The sequence below is a fragment of the Manihot esculenta genome, chromosome 13 (assembly GCF_001659605.2).
Source record: "Manihot esculenta cultivar AM560-2 chromosome 13, M.esculenta_v8, whole genome shotgun sequence".
In the NCBI taxonomy this organism is placed as follows: Eukaryota; Viridiplantae; Streptophyta; class Magnoliopsida; order Malpighiales; family Euphorbiaceae; genus Manihot; species Manihot esculenta.
In genome coordinates, this window is record NC_035173.2 from 18,212,231 (window position 1) to 18,232,431 (window position 20,201).

At 34.1% G+C, this 20,201-nt stretch overlaps 1 pseudogene; it reads right to left on the reverse strand.

The window, feature by feature from the left end:
- Window positions 1-479: 479 nt before the first annotated feature.
- LOC110629199 lies at window positions 480-19,761 on the reverse strand (annotated as a pseudogene).
- Between the last annotated feature and the right edge of the window lie 440 nt (window positions 19,762-20,201).

A 20,201-nucleotide genomic window follows, 5' to 3' on the forward strand; every position in this document is an offset into this window, starting at 1 on the left:
TTAAAAAAAAATATCCTACAAAAATTATTTTATTATTTTTAATATTTTTAAGTTGAATCATATTAAATTTCATTTTAAACATTTCATATATAATATATTTAATAAGGTTATTTTCTTAACAATAGTTTCAGTACTCTAAATAGGAAGTATATTAAGCAAATTTAAAAAAAGTCTGTCAATAATGATTTTAGTCAAAATAAAATTTAAGACAAATTGTTATTATGAAATTATTAATAAAAATAAATAATAATAATAATATAAATAGAAACTTTTAAATACATATAATAGTGAAAAAAAAAGTAATTATCAAGTTTCCAACCATACAAATAGCGGTAGAGTATATTTGATCAAATACTAAAATGATGAGTTTAATCAGCATAAAAATGAAAATATAGAAAATTTAATTGACAAAAAATAAAAGTATAGAGTGAATCGTAACAAAAATAAAGTACATATGTTTTGACGATTAATTCTAAATAGCATTAACGTAGACTACAATTCCATTAGTTTTTGACAATATAAGTAATAACAATCACATTTGGAGAAATTTTAAAAAATTAAAGATTATTCGTGCATCTAATTAATTAATAGAAAACTATGTACTATTAATTTAAAATCTCACAATTTCAAATCTCCATATTCAAAAGCAAAGTAAACACATAAAAGTTTACGTCTCACAGCGGCTCCCCTGCAAGAAAGTTCAAAAATATTCATTCATTGTACAAGCTGATAAAGGAAATTAATGAAAACCCCATTAGATATTATGTAAGGAACATCTACAAGTTAAAGAATAAATCACTTAAAGAAAACCCAAACGTTAAATATTGGGGAATACTATTCACTTAAAGCAAATAAATAAATTAATTCAAACCCATGCAAATCAAAGGCTTTCAAGTTCTACATATAAAAGCATAATTGATAACTCATGTTAGTTAATACATAAATGAAAATTTTAATTCAAAGCAAAAAGAAGTTATAAACTAGAAATGAGAACTCTCATATGCTAGACCACCATAAGCATCTAGAACCATGAGCAGAACAACAAGCTTGAGGAACCTAGCAGCAGAAAAATGAAGTGGTGTGAATAAATGAAAACCGCTAGAAGAACAAAACCTAGTAGAAGAAAACAAAAGCCAACAAACAACGACACCCACCCGGATGAATAACAAGACCCAAGAACATAAATCATCAAGTTCTGTTTACAGATGGGTAAGATTGGGAAAACGTATTTTCATATATTTCCCTTATTTAATTTTTTTCAAATCATTAAAAATGGAGGAAAATGGCTAGAAGGCTAGCGCTTTCTTTTAGATGAGTAGAGGTAGGAGCTTGTATAAATATGGAATGGAAATTTTAACTTTCTTAATAGTATATATATTTTGCGACTGACCTTCATAAGAAAATGGTTGCTAAAAGCTCATTTTCTTATAATGGACCTTTATAAGTTTTTAGTAAGATCGATTAGCTAAACAAGGAAAACTATAATGTTATAACACACTGAATGGTAGGCCTCAACCGTCAAAGGATATCTCATGTAGTCATAAAAATAATATCATATAACATATATACAATACTGATAAATTGTATATGATATGTTATATACTTATTTTAACCCACGATTCCTATCAAACTAAGAATGTTTATGTATATATTTATTATTCTTATACAAGCAAATATGTGCATATTTCATATTTAGCAGCCACGTGCATGATTATTTTCCTTAAGCAAACATATACATAATTCTTTTCTTTAAGTAAGCATATGCACAATTTAGATTAATAAATAAGCATTTGTATGAGCTAAATCCATAAATGAGCATGTCCATGAATTAAGTTTGTTTGTGTGCTTAAGCATGTGTATAATAAAGAAAAAATAATTTATAACCATTATTTTTTTTCTCTCTATAAAATCACTTACATTGCTTAACCATTTGCAAGTTGGTCTTACTGCATGCCACCAGATTATTTTTCTTTTATAGTTAATCACTAGTTGAATAAAAGTTTAAATTGAATTCTTTAACTATAATTTCTTCTTAATAAGATTTCTACTTACGACTTCCTTAATAAAATTCTAAGTTTTTTTCTAGGATCACTCCTTGCCTTCTTGATTGTTGATTTTATTTCTTATTTCAACTCCAAGCAGAAGATTGAAGACCTTCGAGAAGCTTAGTCGACCATGTCGACCGTTTAAGTGGGGAGAGTGTTAGGGTCCTAAAATTTCAGGGACCAAAACTGTAATTTTTTAACAGTAGAGTTTTCGGAAAATAATATTGGAATAAATTAGTGTAAAATATTAGTAAGCAACGGGTCGTGTCAGATATCTGAAATTCCCTTAAAATTATTTATTTAGGAGGGTGTCATCTGAGACATCAATATGTCTCCTCCTGCCACAAGCCAAGTTGTTCCTAAGGCTCTTTAGGAGAAGTGACTAGTTGGTCATTCCCCTGTCTACAAGGGAGGTGAGAATTATTATAACAATGGTATCGATGATAATGTATAATTACTTTTTTGCCCTTAGAATAAAATAAATAACCTATTCATGAATTATCATGTTCAGTTCTTATTTTTTGTGCCTACTGTGAGGCTTCGGATTGAATGCTGCCTATTGGCTTCGTTGTTCACAAATGTAACCTTAATCAAGATATTCATGTTCACAGGGGATCGGGTGATTCTTAAAGCTGACTTGACTTGAAGGCATTCAAGTCAAGTGCTACAGGATATTCATGTTCACAGGGGATCGGGTGATTCTTAAAACTGACTTGGCTTAAAGGCATTCAAATCAAGTGTCGCACGTGATCTAATCAAAGTGCTTCCTTCTTGTAGAGATTTTTTGTCTTAATTTTACCATTTTTCATGCTCAGAAGATCACCTTGCCTAATTCTTATAACTCTATATTGAATAGATAAATCCATAACTTAAAGAATCTAAAAGAAATCAAGTTTGAACTTGGGAATACACCTTACTTCATCGCTTACTTATAATGCAATTTAATTTTCACTCTATCAATACCTTCAAGTTTCTTCTTACTCTAATATGCTAGCTTCACTTTATTTCCTTTATTTTTCCTAATTGTATTGAACTATTCTTCTTTGAACAAAGATCCAAGACTTCATCTGATACACCATTTTGCTTATAATTATCAGAAAGATCCAAGACTTGCACCAGATGGTTACTTGAATCCTCACTAGATTACTCGTAAAACTGAAGTGCATTCTGAAACATCTGTACCAACGAAGGTTTTAGCTTAAAGTTATTGGCTTGCACTCCTGACCTAACAATTCTTCACCCAATATGTCTGATATCAGGTTTGACATAGTCTCGAAGTGTTCTGCGGTCTAGCTTCTCCAACCGTTGGATTTGCAACCACGACACTATTGTTGTTTCAATCACTAACTTCAACATCATCTCTGTTTTCAGTCATGTTTGGTTCAATTGTCAGCTCAATTGTTATTGGAGTAGCACTCTTCTTGATCTGACCACAAGTGCGTTCGATCTCCAGGTCTTACTGCAAAGGCTTTGCAATACCCTTATTTCTCATGCACTATCTATCATACATAAAGATAAAAATTTAAAAAAAATTAATAAAGTAACATAAAAATGTCTATAATAATAACAAAGTTTATTATTCTGATATTAATATTGCTAGTCCCCAGCAAAAGCGCCAAAAACTCGACAGTGTGTGATATCCACAAGTATATAGAATCATTTCAAGTAATAAAGAAGAGTAAAATATTGTATTCACTGAGACGGGAAATTAAGTACCAAAATATATACAAATCTAATTATTATCTAGACTATCAATTATGAAGATGATTGTGAAATTGAAATAAAATAAAATAACAAAATTAACAACTCAATCAGGTAAAATTCATGAAATAATTAATATTAAATATTATAGTACCTTAATTTCACTTCGACCTGATTTAATTAATTTATTTAGTTAACAATTCAATTTTAATTACCAAATCTATAGCAAATAATCCTAAGATGATTGATCCTCTCTCTCAAATAAAATTAAATTAATTAAATATTATCATCTACCTTCCAATAATTTGATAATATTTTAATTAATTTTTTAAATACTGTGATTATTTTATCTAATATTATTTTATCTATCTTCCTGTTAAGATTCCAGTGATATTCAAATTCCAATTAAGTCATAAAATATTTCCTCCTAATATTAATCTCAGAATAAAATCATTCAAACATTCGTATTCAAAAGTATTAACTTAAGAATTGAATAATAGATAGATAAAAAAAATAACTAAAATAAATTAAAAAGAATCAATAATCCAAACTACATCAAGTCCCCTACCAAAAGAATTTAGTTATTCATATTAAAAAAAATAAACTCTATTGAAAAATTATCCAAAATCATCCTAAAATAATTATAAACAACAAATCAAAAGAATAAGAGAAGAAAAACTCTAGATATGTGGATTTTTCTTTCTAGATTTTTTCAATCTTCCTCCTTGAGTTTTTTCGTGATTTCAACTGTGTACAAGTATTGAAAAGTGGGCAAAAATTTTTTTAATCTCTTAATTATAATATATTTATATTCCTTTGAGACTCCTAATCTATGGTCATAGGGAAAAATCTAGAGGTTTAGGACTTTTGACAAAAAAATAGGGCAGAACGCGTGAAAGAGAGCGAAACACGAGGTAGACTATGAAAATGCGGTCTATCCTCTTTTTTCTACAATGTGATTTGACCCCAAAAATTTCTCTAGAGAGAAATACGAGGTAGAAGGTCAAAACACAGGATAAAGGCAAAAACATGGGATTATCCCATGTTTTTTATCTATTTTTCAGAACCTCTCCAAATTTTTTCGGATTTCTATGTAAAATGCCTTCTTCATTTCTTCACTTACTTTGGCATGTAAAAACACTAAAAATTAAGTGAAAAAAATCATGCAACAGACTAAAACTAAAGATCCTAAAATTAAACATAAAAATCCTAAAATTAAATATAAAAATCTAAAAAAACTAATGAAAATTAATCAAAATAGGTGGATGTGATTCTAAAAATATATGAGTAAATATGTGAAATTTCACCATATCAATATAGTATCAAAATAGGTGGATGTGAAATAGACGGAAGTGATTCTAAAAATATATGAGTAAATTTGTGAAATTTCACCACATCAATATAGTACTTGTGTACATGTTGGATGACCCTCCAAGAAGTTGAAACATTATAATAAATGGTTCAAAATCTGTGTGAGTTCTAGATGCAAATAATCTTATATCTCATGGAACTCCATATTTGTCCATCCTTTACAAGTGGTACATCTCCCCCAAATTAAATACTTTTGGAGAGTAATTGAGTAACAATGATGAATTAGAACATGCATAAAGGATATTGCAGAAGCATATTAATTATTCATCCTCACCAAATTTTCAAATAATGGCAACCCTGTTATAAGCAAGTATTGTTAATAATACACATTTTTTTATAAATTTGTAACTTTTAACAGTTAAAGTATACGTAAATTTTCTGTCAATTAAGAAAAAAATTAAGAGCACCCAAGAAAGACATTGAATAATTTCAGTTACAGCCAAAATAGAAAAATCATTGATAAATAAAAAATGCACATATTCTGAGCTACTTCAGCCTTGAAAATAAAAAATCTCACCTTTTAGCATCATGAACCAGCATGTCCATTGTAATGTTCCTAATTATTTTATCAATACTCACACAACAAAGGCTTAATAATTGATCATCTGTTGGCAAGCAAAAATATATATTTCAAATCCCACCCTACCAAGCTTGGACCTCCCTTTAAAAAGTTCACAGCAGCCACATGCCATTGGAATAATGATCCTTTATTTAACATTAAAACCTATGTCAGTACTCTAACATCCCTAACCAATCAATTTCAAATTTAAACAAGCATTAGCACCCTACAATCTTATACATTCTCTGAAGCATGGAAATGCAGAGACATTGAGAACCTACAATAATCGGAGTACATTCGCATCTATAAGTGCAAATAGATGTCTTATTAAAGGAAACACCTCCACAATCATTCTAAAAACAGGCTACAAAACAGAAAGAACATAAAGTTCAATAATTTATTAATGAAATTACCAAATAGAAACACAAAGATTTCACAATAGTCAGACTTACAATCAATAATTCATGCATTAGATTTGGTTGCTTTATCTTGAATCGGTGAGGGAGAAGCCTGACACGTGTAGTCCAAGGTACCTAAAACAACACAATTAATCAGCAACATAGAATAACTATTGCTTAAAAACGATAGTGCTTTCTTGTGCACTTTTTGTGCATTTTCTATATATGCAAGTCTGCACCCTTATTCTATCAAATTTTTGGTTAAAGCTTTCTACAAAAAGCTAAATCTAAGTAGAAGATATATATCATCTCAAGCCACATAAGATTTAATAATTAAGAAAGTGAAATTCCAATCCTCAATATCTCATTCACATGGAAGACCAATTTAAATAAAATAAAATGAAATAAAATTAAGATAATGGATTTATATGAAAAAAGGAGATAGACCTAATGTCTGAATTTCACAAATCAAACTTTCACACCAAGTTAAAAGCAAAAAACCAAGATATGTAGATGAAAAGGCTAAAATTATTAAGCCCTAACTCACAACCAATTCATGTGAGAAAAATTTCCTTTCTTTAGGAGCAAGAAGTATATTTCCTTCAATATTAATTGTATTAATATTGGTGCGAAGTAATCAGAATTTTACAACTCTGAGAAGTTTGGTTCTAATAGTAATTGTATATTAATCAAATTTTCATTTACACATACTCCCGCTTCAATACTAATCAAGTAAATCCATCCGCAAATTTCTATCATTGAAAAGTCTGTTATAAGGATGAATTTCAGACATCTCAACAAAGCTATAGTAAATTTTAGCAAAAAATATGTGACCTCAATTGAAGAGCTAAATCACAAGCGGACTGCCAATTAACTTCAGAAAATGAAGTAGATCATTAATTAATAAATCATAGCAAATGAGAAAACTAATGCATGGGCTTAAAGAATGGAATTGTGTTGCAGATGCTTTCGTGGGAAAATCTTACGGCAGGCAAAAAGAAGGAAAACAGAACCTGCAAGGAAACAATCAAAATTGATAAGCATAATTTTAACAGCATATTTGGTTGATCTTGATTGATATTGCTGCATAATTTCAGCAGCCTGATTTTAGCAACACTCCTATTGTTATTTTCTTAATTGTATTGGTTTACCTTTCTAGAGAAATCCTTAAGATTTCTAATTATTGCTTTCCTATTTCAACAAAGTTTCCTTAGCATGTAAACCTCTATTTAAAGAGGAGAATTGAATCAATAATCAGGATTCCAATCACAACCTACAGAGGTTAAGGCTCTCTCTCCGCGACGAGTCTAAAGGTCTAAAGCTCTCCTAAACTCTCCTAAACGAGTTCAACAATTCATTCACTATAGGGTCTTCATTAGGACGCAACTGTAATAAAGGAAAGGCTGTTGAAGCTGATTTTCCAATGAATTGCTCTGTGACAAGGTACTTCTTTTGTGATCCTAACAAATTATAAAGTAAGCACAGTTACCATGCTAGCATTGGGATGGTTCCTTATGAAGCTGTATATGGAGGAAGTACAGGTCACCTGTCTGCTGGGAAAAAGTGGGAGAAAAGGCCTTAGCAGGGCCGGAATTAGTTAAAATCACCAGCAGAGTAGTGCCTATCATCAGAGAGAGAATCAGAACATCAGTGAGTAGGCAGAAAAGCTATGCGGAAGCATGTCGTTTTCCAGGAGGGGGATATGGTATTGCTTAAGGTGTCTCCTATAAAGGGGTGATTCGTTTTGAAAAAAAAAAAGGTAAACTAACTCCAAGGTACATCGGACCCTAATTAGAAGAAAAGGTCTTGTTCTTTTCATTATTTTTCGTTTCTTATAAGCAAATATTGATAGCTATGGTCTAAATTTTCAATCAAATATTTATATATATATTTTTATGTAGGTAAAAAAAACAAGGAATAACATACCTTTAATGAATTGGAGATGGTAGCATAATATGAATTTATCATTATGAAGATGGGACTAATAAAATCATTGTTCACATATATTACCTCCGTTATAGTTTTGTTGATTATTTAAAGCTATATTACTCTAATTTCTTCATTTAATCATTTGGTTTAATTAGTAATCCTCTAGTTTCACACATCAATTTTTCAAAATCTGCAAATAAAATTGTAGTCCATTATACCTCATATCAAAACCCATTCCCCTGAGCATCAAGCCTACCTGATATGGAAAAGGAAAATAAAATAGGGAGATTTACAATTTACTCCTTGGGTATTGCCAATATTAACAAGTCAGTCCCTGTATTTTTAGAAATCTATAAAAACGTCATTATGTTTTCTTTCCGTTCTGTCCGTCAACGAAAGTCCTTCCGTCCTCTTTTCCGTTAAAATTAGATAAAGGAGGAGAGAAAAATTTTAAAATCCAATTTTACCCTCAAATAAAATCCTTTATTTAGTCCTTGGATATTGTTATTATTAACAATTTAGTCCTTACATTTTCAAAAATCTATTAAAACATTTTTATCTTTTTTCATATCTATTAAAACGTTCTTATCGTTTCTTTCCGTCAACGAAATAGTCATTCCTCATCGTTTCTTTCCGTCAACGAAATTGTCTCTCCCTATATTTTTAGAAATCTATTAAAACGTCCTTATCGTTTCTTTTTGTCAACGAAATAGTCTCTATCTTTTCTTTCCTCCTCCTCCTCCTCCGACTCTGAAAAAGAAGAAGAAGAAGAAGAAGAAGGAGAAGAAAAAGAGAAAGAAGAAAAAGAAGAAAAAAAAAAGAAGAAAAAGAAGAAGGAGAAGAAGAAGGAGAAGAAGGAGAAGGAGGAGAAGAAGAAGAGAAAGAAGAAAAAGAAGAAAAAGGAGGAGGAGGAGGAGGAGGAGGAGGAGGAGAAGAAAAAGAAGAAAAAAAAGAAGAAAAAGAAGGAGAAGGAGGAGAAGAAGGAGAAGAAGGAGGAGAAGAAGAAGAGAAAGAAGAGAAAGAAGAAAAAGAAGAAAAAGAAGAAGAAGAAGAAGGAGGAGAAGAATGTCTTGTGTCTTCATCCTCCAAATGGGTTATTGATTATGGTGCTACCGATCATATGTCAGGTAATTCTAACCTTTTGTCCAATCTTGAGTCTCATACATCGCATTCTTATGTTACTCTTGTTGATGGCACTAAATCTAAATCTTCTGTCATGGGTTCTAGTCATGTCAACTTAACCCTTCTCTTTTTGTATCCTCTGTGTTATGTCTCCCTAAGTTCGCGTTTAATTTGCTTTCCGTGAGTAAATTCACTCGTGCATTGAATTGTTGTATCTCATTCTTTCCTGATCACTTTGTTTTTCAGGATCTTTCGACGAAGCAGATTATTGGTAGAGGGAGTGAGTCAGAGGGTCTTTACGTCTTGGATCAGCAACTACCTCGATCTCTGGTATGCTCCACGCGTTTAACACCTTTTGATGTTCATTGTCGTTTGGGGCATCCTTCTCTCTCGGCTTTGAAGAAGTTATGTCCACAGTTTCATTCTTTGTCTGTTCTAGATTGTGAGTCTTGTCAATTTGCCAAACATCATCGTTTACCTACACTTCTCGAGTCAATAAACGGGCTTCGTCCCCCTTTGAGTTAGTCCATTCAGATGTTCGGGGTCCTTGTCCTGTTGTGTCTAAGTCTGGCTTTAAGTATTTTGTTACTTTTATTAATGATTTCTCTCGTACTACTTGGTTATTTTTAATGAAGAGTCGTTTAGAATTATTTTCTATTTTTTGTGCATTTTATGCTGAAATACAAACCCAATTCAATACTTTCATCCGCATATTGCAAAGTGATAATGCTAAAGAGTATCTCTCTGGGGAATTTCAATCTTATTTGTTACAAAAAGGGATTCTTCATCAGTCCTCTTGTGTTGCCACTCCTTCACAAAATGGAGTTACTGAAAGAAAAAATCGACATCTTCTTGAAGTAGCCAGAGCCCTCTTATTCCAAATGAAGGTACCTAAATGTTTTTGGGCTGATGCTGTATCCACTGCTTGTTTTTTTATCAATCGCATGCCTTCCTCCATCCTTCATGGTGATATCCCTTATAACATTTTGTTTTCCGCTAAATCTTTGTTTCCTATTGAGCCACGTATCTTTGGTTGTACTTGTTTTGTTCGTGATGTTCGTCCACAGGTTACTAAATTGGATCCCAAATCACTCAAATGTGTCTTCCTTGGCTACTCTCGACGTCAAAAAGGATATCGTTTTTCTCCTGATTTGAATCAGTATCTTGTATCTGCGGATGTAACATTCTTTGAGTCCACTCCGTTTTTTCCGCCATCATCTGTTTATAACACCCAGGAGGAGGAAGATGACCTCTTGTTATACACCTTTCGCTCTCTATCTCCTCAGACTACTCCTACACCTTTCGCTCATGTGCCAGGTCGCCCTCCCATCTTTCATGTGTATTCCAGACGCTTAGAGGACTCTGACTCCAATCCACTACCCGCATCTTCGTCAACCGATCCTGCTCCCACTGATCCTTCACTGTCTGATTTGGATTTGCTCATTGCTCTTCGCAAAGGTAAACGTACTTGCACTTATCCTATTTCATCTTGTGTCTCTTATGATCAATTATCCTCTCTTCTCGTTGTTTTGTCACTGCTTTAAATTCTATTTCAATTCCCAAAACTGTTATTGAGGCTTTGTCCCATCCTGGTTGGCGTGCTGCAATGGAAGAGGAAATGATGGCCCTTGACACTAATGGTACTTGGGAGTTGATGACTTTGCCCCCAGGAAAGCGGACTATTGGGTGCAAATGGGTGTTTGCAGTGAAAGTAAACCCTGATGGATCTATTGCTCGCCTCAAGGCCCGTTTAGTGGCCAAAGGTTATGCACAAACTTATGGAGTTGACTATTCTGGTACATTCTCCCCAGTTGCCAAGCTCGCATCTGTCCAATTGTTTATTTCCTTGGCGGCTACTCATGATTGGCCTTTGCATCAACTAGATATTAAAAATGCTTTTCTTCATGGTGATCTTCAGGAGGAGGTTTATATTGAGCAACCACCTGGTTTTGTTGCTCAGGGGGGAGTCAGGTAAGGTTTGTAGACTTCGAAAATCCCTTTATGGCTTGAAACAGAGTCCTCGGGCATGGTTTGGCAGGTTTAGCGAGGTGGTCCAACAGTTTGGAATGAAGATGAGTAAGTGTGATCACTCAATGTTTTATAGAAATTCTGATAGTGGAGTAATTCTGCTTGTAGTATATGTGGATGATATCGTTATTACAGGAAGTGACATTGCTGGCATCACATCCCTAAAAGAATTTCTTAAAACACAGCTTCATACAAAGGATTAGGGTTCCTTGAAATATTTCTTAGGAATCGAAGTCATGCGGTGTAAGAAAGGCATCTTCTTATCTCAAAGAAAATATGTTCTTGATTTGTTGACAGAAACAGGAAAATTGAGTGCCAAGCCTTGTAGTGCCCCAATGACCCCTAACCTTCAACTTACCACAGAAGACAGTGAGCCATTTGCAGATCCTGAAAGGTATAAAAGATTAGTTGGCAAACTGAATTATTTGACGGTGACTCGTCCTGATATTGCATATTCAGTGTGGTAAATCAATTTATGTCTTCTCCTACTGTTGCCCAGTGGGATGCTCTGGGACAGATTCTTTGTTACCTTAAAGGGGCCTCAGGGCGAGGCCTATTCTATGGTAACCATGGGCACTCAAATATTGAATGCTTTTCTGATGCTGATTGAGCAGGCTCGAAAGTTGATAGGAGGTCAACTACTGGGTATTGTGTTTTTGTGGGAGGTAACTTGGTCTCATGGAAAAGTAAGAAGCAAAACATGGTCTCCCGTTCTAGTGCTGAATCTGAATATCGAGCCATGGCACAAGCCATTTGTGAAATCTTGTGGGTACGTCAACTGTTGGAAGAAGTTGGGTTCACAAATTTGATGCCTGCTAAGTAGTGGTGTGATAATCAAGCAGCTATCCACATTGCCTCCAATCCAGTATTTCACGAGAGGACTAAACACATCGAGATTGATTGTCATTTTGTTCGTGAAAAGGTCCAACAAAAGATAATATCAACAGGACATATCCGAACTGAAGAACAATTAGGAGATATTTTCACTAAAGCTCTAAATGGGACTCGAATTGATTATATATGTAACAAGTTGGGCATGATTAACATTTATGATCCAACTTGAGGGGGAGTGTTATAAATTATAGAAAGTAAATACGTTAATATAGGAAGTAAATATTGATAGATGGGTCAGTTGCTTAATCTTAGGGATTGTATAATCATAGGCTTCATTTTCCTTCCTGTTTAGATACCGTCTCTCATGTATAAATAGGTTGTAATCTCTATTATGAAATACAACAACAAATATTATGTTTCTACAGAGAGTAATTTAGTCATAGTTCATACATCTGAAGAGGAAAAAGTTAAGACCTGTCTGATTACCTGCCTCTACTCTCAGCCTCTCCACAAATCAAAGGGATGAAAATAACACTAGCCATGTTATGCCAATTGAAACTTTTTTCTTATTAGATAAACAATTTACTCATATGCACCCAAGTCATTCAACATCACCAAGTTAAAAAGCAGCAACAAGCTTTTCCCATATCAGATATTTATTCACATGCACCTAAGTCTTTCAACATCACCAAGTAGGAGTAGCAACAAGCAACAAATCTCCAACTACACAGATTCTTTAAGGACATACCTCTAAGAATGATTGGAGGACTCCACTACTCAAAAGAAAGAATTAGTTAGTATCCCTGAGGATATCACCAAGTTAACAAAAACACTTAGCTAGTAAACTTGCTGCTCAAATTAACGAAACTAGTTCAAGTAGAACCTCTAAATTGCAACTTCACGGATAATGCAAGTAGCTACAATAACTAGCATATGCAGGATTCCAACAAAAATTTCAAGCATGCACATGCCACAAATGAATGACAAGAAAATTCATGTGCAAGAAGAAGCGCCATTTCAGTTTAGGCATCAGTGCTTAATGAGATGGAGTGGTATAATAGTGATTCATTACCTCTAAAGGGGTAAGGGGGCACTTCCCATTGAGCCTGATTGCTCCAGGACATATGGTACGACCAGGCTTTGTAAATTTCCCTTTCCAACCTCTTTCTCTTGCTGCTATCATGTTTTTTTCTTCTTGCTCTCCACCATCACATACACAGCAAGAGAAAGCAACCATGTCCTGTGCATGAGAGGACAATAAGCATGTTTGCAAGATCATGTTTTCAGCCACAAAGAGCAGTAGTAACAAAATGATTAATATACTAACCTCCTCAAAGCGAAGATGTACAGAAACATACTTCCCACCATGGTTCACACTGCGTTCTTTCATTCTTGACACTAAAGCTTCTCCCAGAGTTAATATGGGATTTGAAAACCTCAATGCTTCATAATTTGCCAGGCATCTAAGCTGTTGAACAGCTGGAGGAGCATCAAATGATAACCGATTTGCGAAAGGAGAAATCCTTATAACCCTGAGAAATTTATTGAAAAATATAATATTTCAAATTAATAGAATCAATCAAACTAACATAATCACCAGCAACACAACAAGCATGATGCAACCAACGACAGAGTGTAATCACAAGACAATGACAACACTTGAAACACCTCTAAAAGAATAAAACAGAAAAGCTGACCTAGTTGTACCTTAGTATGACTCACTTGACCTCACTTGAATGAGCCAAGTCAATGCCAATCTTAAAGCATGTCTAATGCTTGTCTAACAAATTGTCACATTTTGAGCTATGAAACTCATCTTAACAAATGGGCTAAACACGCTTATTTGATTTTGAAGTTTATATATATTTATTTATTTCATACATAACCCCAAAAGAATATTAAACCTACAGAAATTTCTTTGATGAAATATGTAATTTTCTGAATTAATTTATCCATGGTTCAAAATTTCTTTATAACTTTATTTTCTACTTATTTAATACATTAAAAAAAATTGCTTATATTACACCTATTGAAATTTCCTTTGTGAAATATGTAATTTTCTGAATTAATTTATGAATGGTTCAATTTTTCGTTATAACTTCATTCTACTTGCTTAATACATAACCAAAAAACAATTACTTATAATAAACTTACTCTTATTTAATACATAACCAAAAAATCTTACTTATATTGAACCTATTGAAATTCCTTTACTGAAATATGTTATTGTTTTTAATTAATTTATGAATGGTTCAATATTTCATTATAACTTTAGTATAGGATTATTCTGCTCTTTAACTAAGGAATTCTTCTTTTTATTGAGATTCAATTACAGCCAAATGGAGTTTTGCTGGCTTGTGTTCAATAAGTAGAACCAAGATCAAGCTCAATATCATATACAAGGTAAATAAAGCTGAATATAAGCTTAGCTCGAGTTTAGACTTTTGACTAGTTTCTGAAGTTAAACCAGCAGAAAAAATGCCTAGCTGAAGGTTGGGTTATAGTTGACTCAAGATTGAGTAATGCTTGAATCGCTTACAATAAGTCAAGCTTGAAGTCTCTAAAGCTCAACTAATAATGGCCAATTTGCAGCTCCAATGTAATGTTACAGAGAAGAAATTGTTAAAATGCAAATGCTTCAAAATTCAAAATTGAAGAACTAAAAGAGGGCAGCCCCCAATCTGAAAAGAAAAGGACAAGATGGCATCTGAATAAATTGTGATTATCCCCCCATTTATAAATGAAGGACGTGCCCCAAGTATACCAGAATTGGGAATTAGAATTTGCACAGGTAACATAAAACAGTTGAGATATAGGGCCTAAGGAATCTGAAGTAGCATCATTAATGAAATTTAGACATATTGAACATGCAGAATTAACTAAGCAATAAATGAGAGTCTGACAGATAATCAAAAGAGGAGAAGAAATGCAGGAGGAAGACGAGCAATTCTCAGTTCCCAACTATCTAGAAGGAACAGAAATCAGGCAAATTAAACTAGCAAAAAAACTACCTTGAACCAGTTAATCCTATAAATCTAAAACTCACTTTTCCTCCAATAACCTTCGAAGTACAACCTCCTCGTAGTAATGAATGGATGACCATGCTTTCACTCTGAAGTTGTAGACATTGGTCATGTTATGATCAAACCACTCCATAAGATACAGGGGAATCTTATCAACAACCCGTACATCATTTTCCAAGGTACTGATGAAATAATCCTCATCATAGATGTCTCCAAATTTGCTGGATGAGTAAAACCCCAAGTCAGACACTTATCTCAACGTGAAAGCAATGTATATCCAACTATGACCAAAAAAATTATGCGACCAATCAGGAAATTGCACGTTCCTCATGAACAATCAGCATTTGAAATAAAAGAACAAGCACAATTCATTAACAATTCTGGAATATGACATCTTAAATCACTCATTCTTTTGGGAAAGAAATTCTAGACAACACATGGTTCACAAGCAGGCACATGCTAGTTTAATGAAAATTATAACTGATATTCAACGGCAGATATCTCAGGAAGCTTTTCCAGATATATAAATTGCAGAAAAGGAATCTAGCACCAAGATAAGAGTAAATAGACTATAATGTTTCTTAGTACACTTCAAGTTCAAACAACCATATTTTGAAACATTATGCAGCAAGCCTAAGGTGGGAGCCACCAGAAACCATTGAACATAACTGTAATATTTCTAAGAACACTTCAGATTCAAACAAACATATTTTTGACATTATGAAGCATGCATAAGGTGGGAGCTGCTAGAAACCAGTGGACAATCAAGCTTATACACCCTACCTGATAAAATTGATCTATCTAATCTATTCTAATATTCCAATTCAACATAAACCAAAACATTCTTTATTTCATCAAAGAAACTAAAAATGTCAGGAATTAGATTCTGCATCTATTTCTTTAAAAATTATATCTTGCTGGATGCCAAGGAACATGAGACTTGTTTTCTCATTTCTGTTCTTACACACAGCACAGTGAGTATAGCCCAAACCCACAATATATCCTCACTGCAAATCCAAATGAAAACTCCTACATATTGGTTTCCATTTTAAAAAATCTTCAGTTCAAAAAAACCAAAGGCAAGAACTTTTTATACACGAGATCAGTGAGTGTCAGTCAAGAGAAGTCTTACGCTATCTACCATTATCATCCATAAGCAAAACTAAAAGGTTAACTAATGGATACAAGAATAATGCTACGGCAATTTATTGTCCATAAGGATAACCTAATTCAAATGTCAAGTGAAGGCATCAGCTCATACTACCTGAAAAAGGCCATAACTTTTCAGGATTGCTAATGCATAAGTCATTCAATTCATCAGGTATCAATGCATTTCTATATTTTTTCACTGTTACCAAGTACTAATCCACATTGTCTAAAACATTACAGTAGAGAAAATGAATCGACGAACCTGGGATCTCTCCAGATACTATGAAAATGAAAATTTGGGATGAGAAGTGTTGCATTTAGAAAGCCTGCCACAGCAACTGCATTGCATATCTACAAGGCATTGCATTTAGAACAGATTATTGAGCATTAAATGGGGTGAAGGAACCAAAAAAGGGAATCCTGGCATATATAAATCTGAAATGAGCAGAAGCAAGGGATCAAAACCACCAATATTCTCTGCTGATTCAGGCCACCATTTGCCTCAACATATATGTAGCCATTTGATTCAGGTAATCCTATCAGGATACAAGAACCATAACAACAAAGTTTTATTAATACAGAAAATCAGCATGATTATGATAGTATGATAAGATGAATATGAAGGATGGAACAAATTTTCAAAAACCAGAGAACACATTTGTGACTTGGAGCCTGGAGGTCACAGGTTCCAGCCACAGAAATAACCACTTTACAAGGTAGAGATAAGGCAGCATACATCCACCCCCATAAGGCCCACAAGTGTGGGATTTTTCATGCTCTAAGTCACCTTTATGAGAATAAGGGAAGATGAAATATAGCGATGCCTTTAAAGTGAGGACAGACCACAAACTTTAGTGACTAAGATAAAGAAGCATGCTGTGGGTATGCTATGATAAGCATGACAGGTCAGTAAAGATTGGAGAAACATCTAAAATGGAGAGGCTCCAAGTACAAAACCTTAATGTTTAAACTTTAAGGTCAGGGTTCCAACTTGAAGATCCCAAATAAGTCCTATGGGGTTTGTGCCAGGCTATACGAGAGTGCCACCCCATTCTGTAGCTTCAGGACCAATAATATGGGCTTCCTAACAAATAGTGGCTGGGAAGACACTGGCTTCAGTAAAATGCCAAAGGTAGCCTGTGCATCCAGCTAGCAGTAAGAGTATGGTAGAATGATTATCATTCTAGCCAAATAAAGCGCCATTAATGATGATCATTGTAGCAAAAAAAATGAAAATATCAGCACTTATGGTAGCGTAGAGATTACATGTATAATATGAAGAAAGTTTAAAAAAACAGTGATTAAAACATCAATGTTGTAGTAGAAAATGTGACTGCTTTCGGAAATGATAAAGTTAGGGGCAATAGAAGATGAAGAAAGCAATATATTTGAACTGAACAATGACAGATCCAGAATTTTTCATCTCTGGCCATAACTAGGTAGCACCTTAATTGCATAATCTAAGTTCAACACATTTTGTGCTGCTGCAATTTCTCTGATATCCAACAATAGCACTTTAAATTACATAGCCTCATGTAGAATAACTGAATAACAAAGTTTCAGATCGAAAGAAACTTGATGTGAAATTGCATAATACAACAAGACTTAGCTCAACAGTCTCAATAATATCTAGTTAGATTTCCATCTAAGATGGCCATAATTTGCAACCAGGTTCTTCCAAACTCCAAGTATAGCCCAGGGCAAAGATTAAAAAGTGGCAGCAAGAATCTTAATTGCTGAAACCAATGTTAACTACTGCATCTTCTATAAGCTTAGATATGACTTACTTCATTACATTTACATGTTAAATTAAATGATTCAGACATCCCAAAAATAAAAATCACTGTGGCAAAAGCAACAAAAATAAAATTCATACCTCCAGAAGACTTGTTCACACATGATCTCCACTCTCCACCTTTATATGAGTGTTTCCATATAGTTGATAGCTACAATAGATTAGATATCTAATGTGAGAGCCAAGTAACCAAAGATGCGTAATTTATATATTTTTTTTTTAAAAAAATCGTAAGACATAAAACCTGATGCAGCCATTAGACAAAATATAATGTGAGAGCAACAAAAATAAAATTCATACCTCCAGAAGACTTGTTCACACATGATCTCCACTCTCCACCTTTATATGAGTGTTTCCATATAGTTGATAGCTACAATAGATTAGATATCTAATGTGAGAGCCAAGTAACCAAAGATGCGTAATTTATATTTTTTTTTTTAAAAAATCGTAAGACATAAAACCTGATGCAGCCATTAGACAAAATATACACCTGATGTTAAGATTGAGAGTTGAGAGAAAATAAAACAGATAAATTCTCCAGAGCCGGTTTTGGAATGCAGAGACTACAAAACCATATAACTGCCCCACATAGTATTAATTTTGGGTCAACAAGAGGGCGTAAGCCCTTATCTAAAAGTTTTAACCCACTAGCTGCAACATCTACAGATGACAGCAATAAAATTACTGAAATCCATAGTGCTAATTGATAGTGCTAAAAATATGCTTAGGATTACTGAATTATAAGAAGCATCCTATTGAATTCTCAGATGCGTGTGTTTCAGTATATACTGCCAAATCCAAGAATTGCTGGGCATCACCAGTTAGGCATCAAACACAACATCAAGCAAATACCAAGCTGTTTCAGTGAATCATAACTAAATTACAAAATCCCATAATTATCTTCCAGTCACTTGGTTCTGATTTGCAACATTACAATGCCTAACTGTCATTGCATCCTATCAACGAAAAAAAAAATCTACAACAGCCAGAAGATCCCCATCTCCAAATCACCAGAAAAAACAAATAACCCGCCCAAAATTTTAGCGCTAAACAAGATCAAACCCATATCACTATTTCGCAAGATAAGCCAAAATGACACATAAAAACTTAGAACTCACTGCATCAGCGGAGGAATTATCTGCATCCATTTCGGGTCTAAGCTTCCGGTAAATCTGAGGACTTCGATAGACGGACCCAGGAGCGGGCTAGTGCTTAATGACTGGAACGACATCAAATGACACCGTTCCCATATACAAAAGCATACCAAAGATGTAAATAAGAGGGGCAAAGAGGAAAATCCCCTGCCGGCGTAGGAGAACCGAAAGGAGAAGCCACGCGAGGCGATGAGCGAGGGTCCGACCAGGCGGGTGGGACGCCGGATTGAAACGCTTGGAGCGGCTGCCCCCGTGGCGATACCTCGGGGAACGAAGCGGCGACTGTGGCGGTGACGGAGTCGAGTGGCCGCTGCTCGGTATCCTGTTGTATGCGTGCATTTAGTAACAAAGAACTTTTGGATCTCAGCGTCTCCGTTCTCGCTTCCTTCACTACGACGTCGTCATGCATAAGCGTCTACGTCTTAAAACTCTATGGCGTCACCGAGTTCGGTTAAAACGTACTTTTCCGAGGCCTTGTTTGATCTCTTGCGTTGCTGTGGATTCCTCTCTCTCCGTCTCCCGTGGAGCTCTGCTGCATGCGCGACGATTAAAGCAAAGGAAAGGAGGAGGGAAGGAGACCGAGAGAGGAAAGAAAGAAAGAAGGCACGTGCAGAGGAGGGGGGTGATCATTTTTTTTTTTTTTCCGAGGGGGGTGATGATGATGTGTGTTATTAGGGTTTTTTTTTTTTTCTCTCAAAGGTATTATTAGGGGTTGTTTGGGCTTGTGTAAAGGAAAGGTATAATATTATTCTTTGTTTTCGAGTGGTTTTTTGGGGGGAAATCGGTATGGGGATTTCTATTTCCTCTGTCAATTTTATATTTATTAATTTTCATTTAAATAAAATTATGAGATGAATTTTTTTTTACCAAGACTTAAATGGGCATTCCAATCAAAGTTTATACAATATTTATGTACGGTCACATTTTGTATTAATTTTTTACATATAAGAAGAAGGAAACACGTGCAGAGATGAGGGGAAGATGGGGTGGATCCTCTGTGCTTTTCCTATTTCTGGGACTTTTCTTGCTTTGATGCTGATTTCATCTTTCAGCCAATCACGTGTCTGAAAATTAACAGGCTAGTGTTTATCCT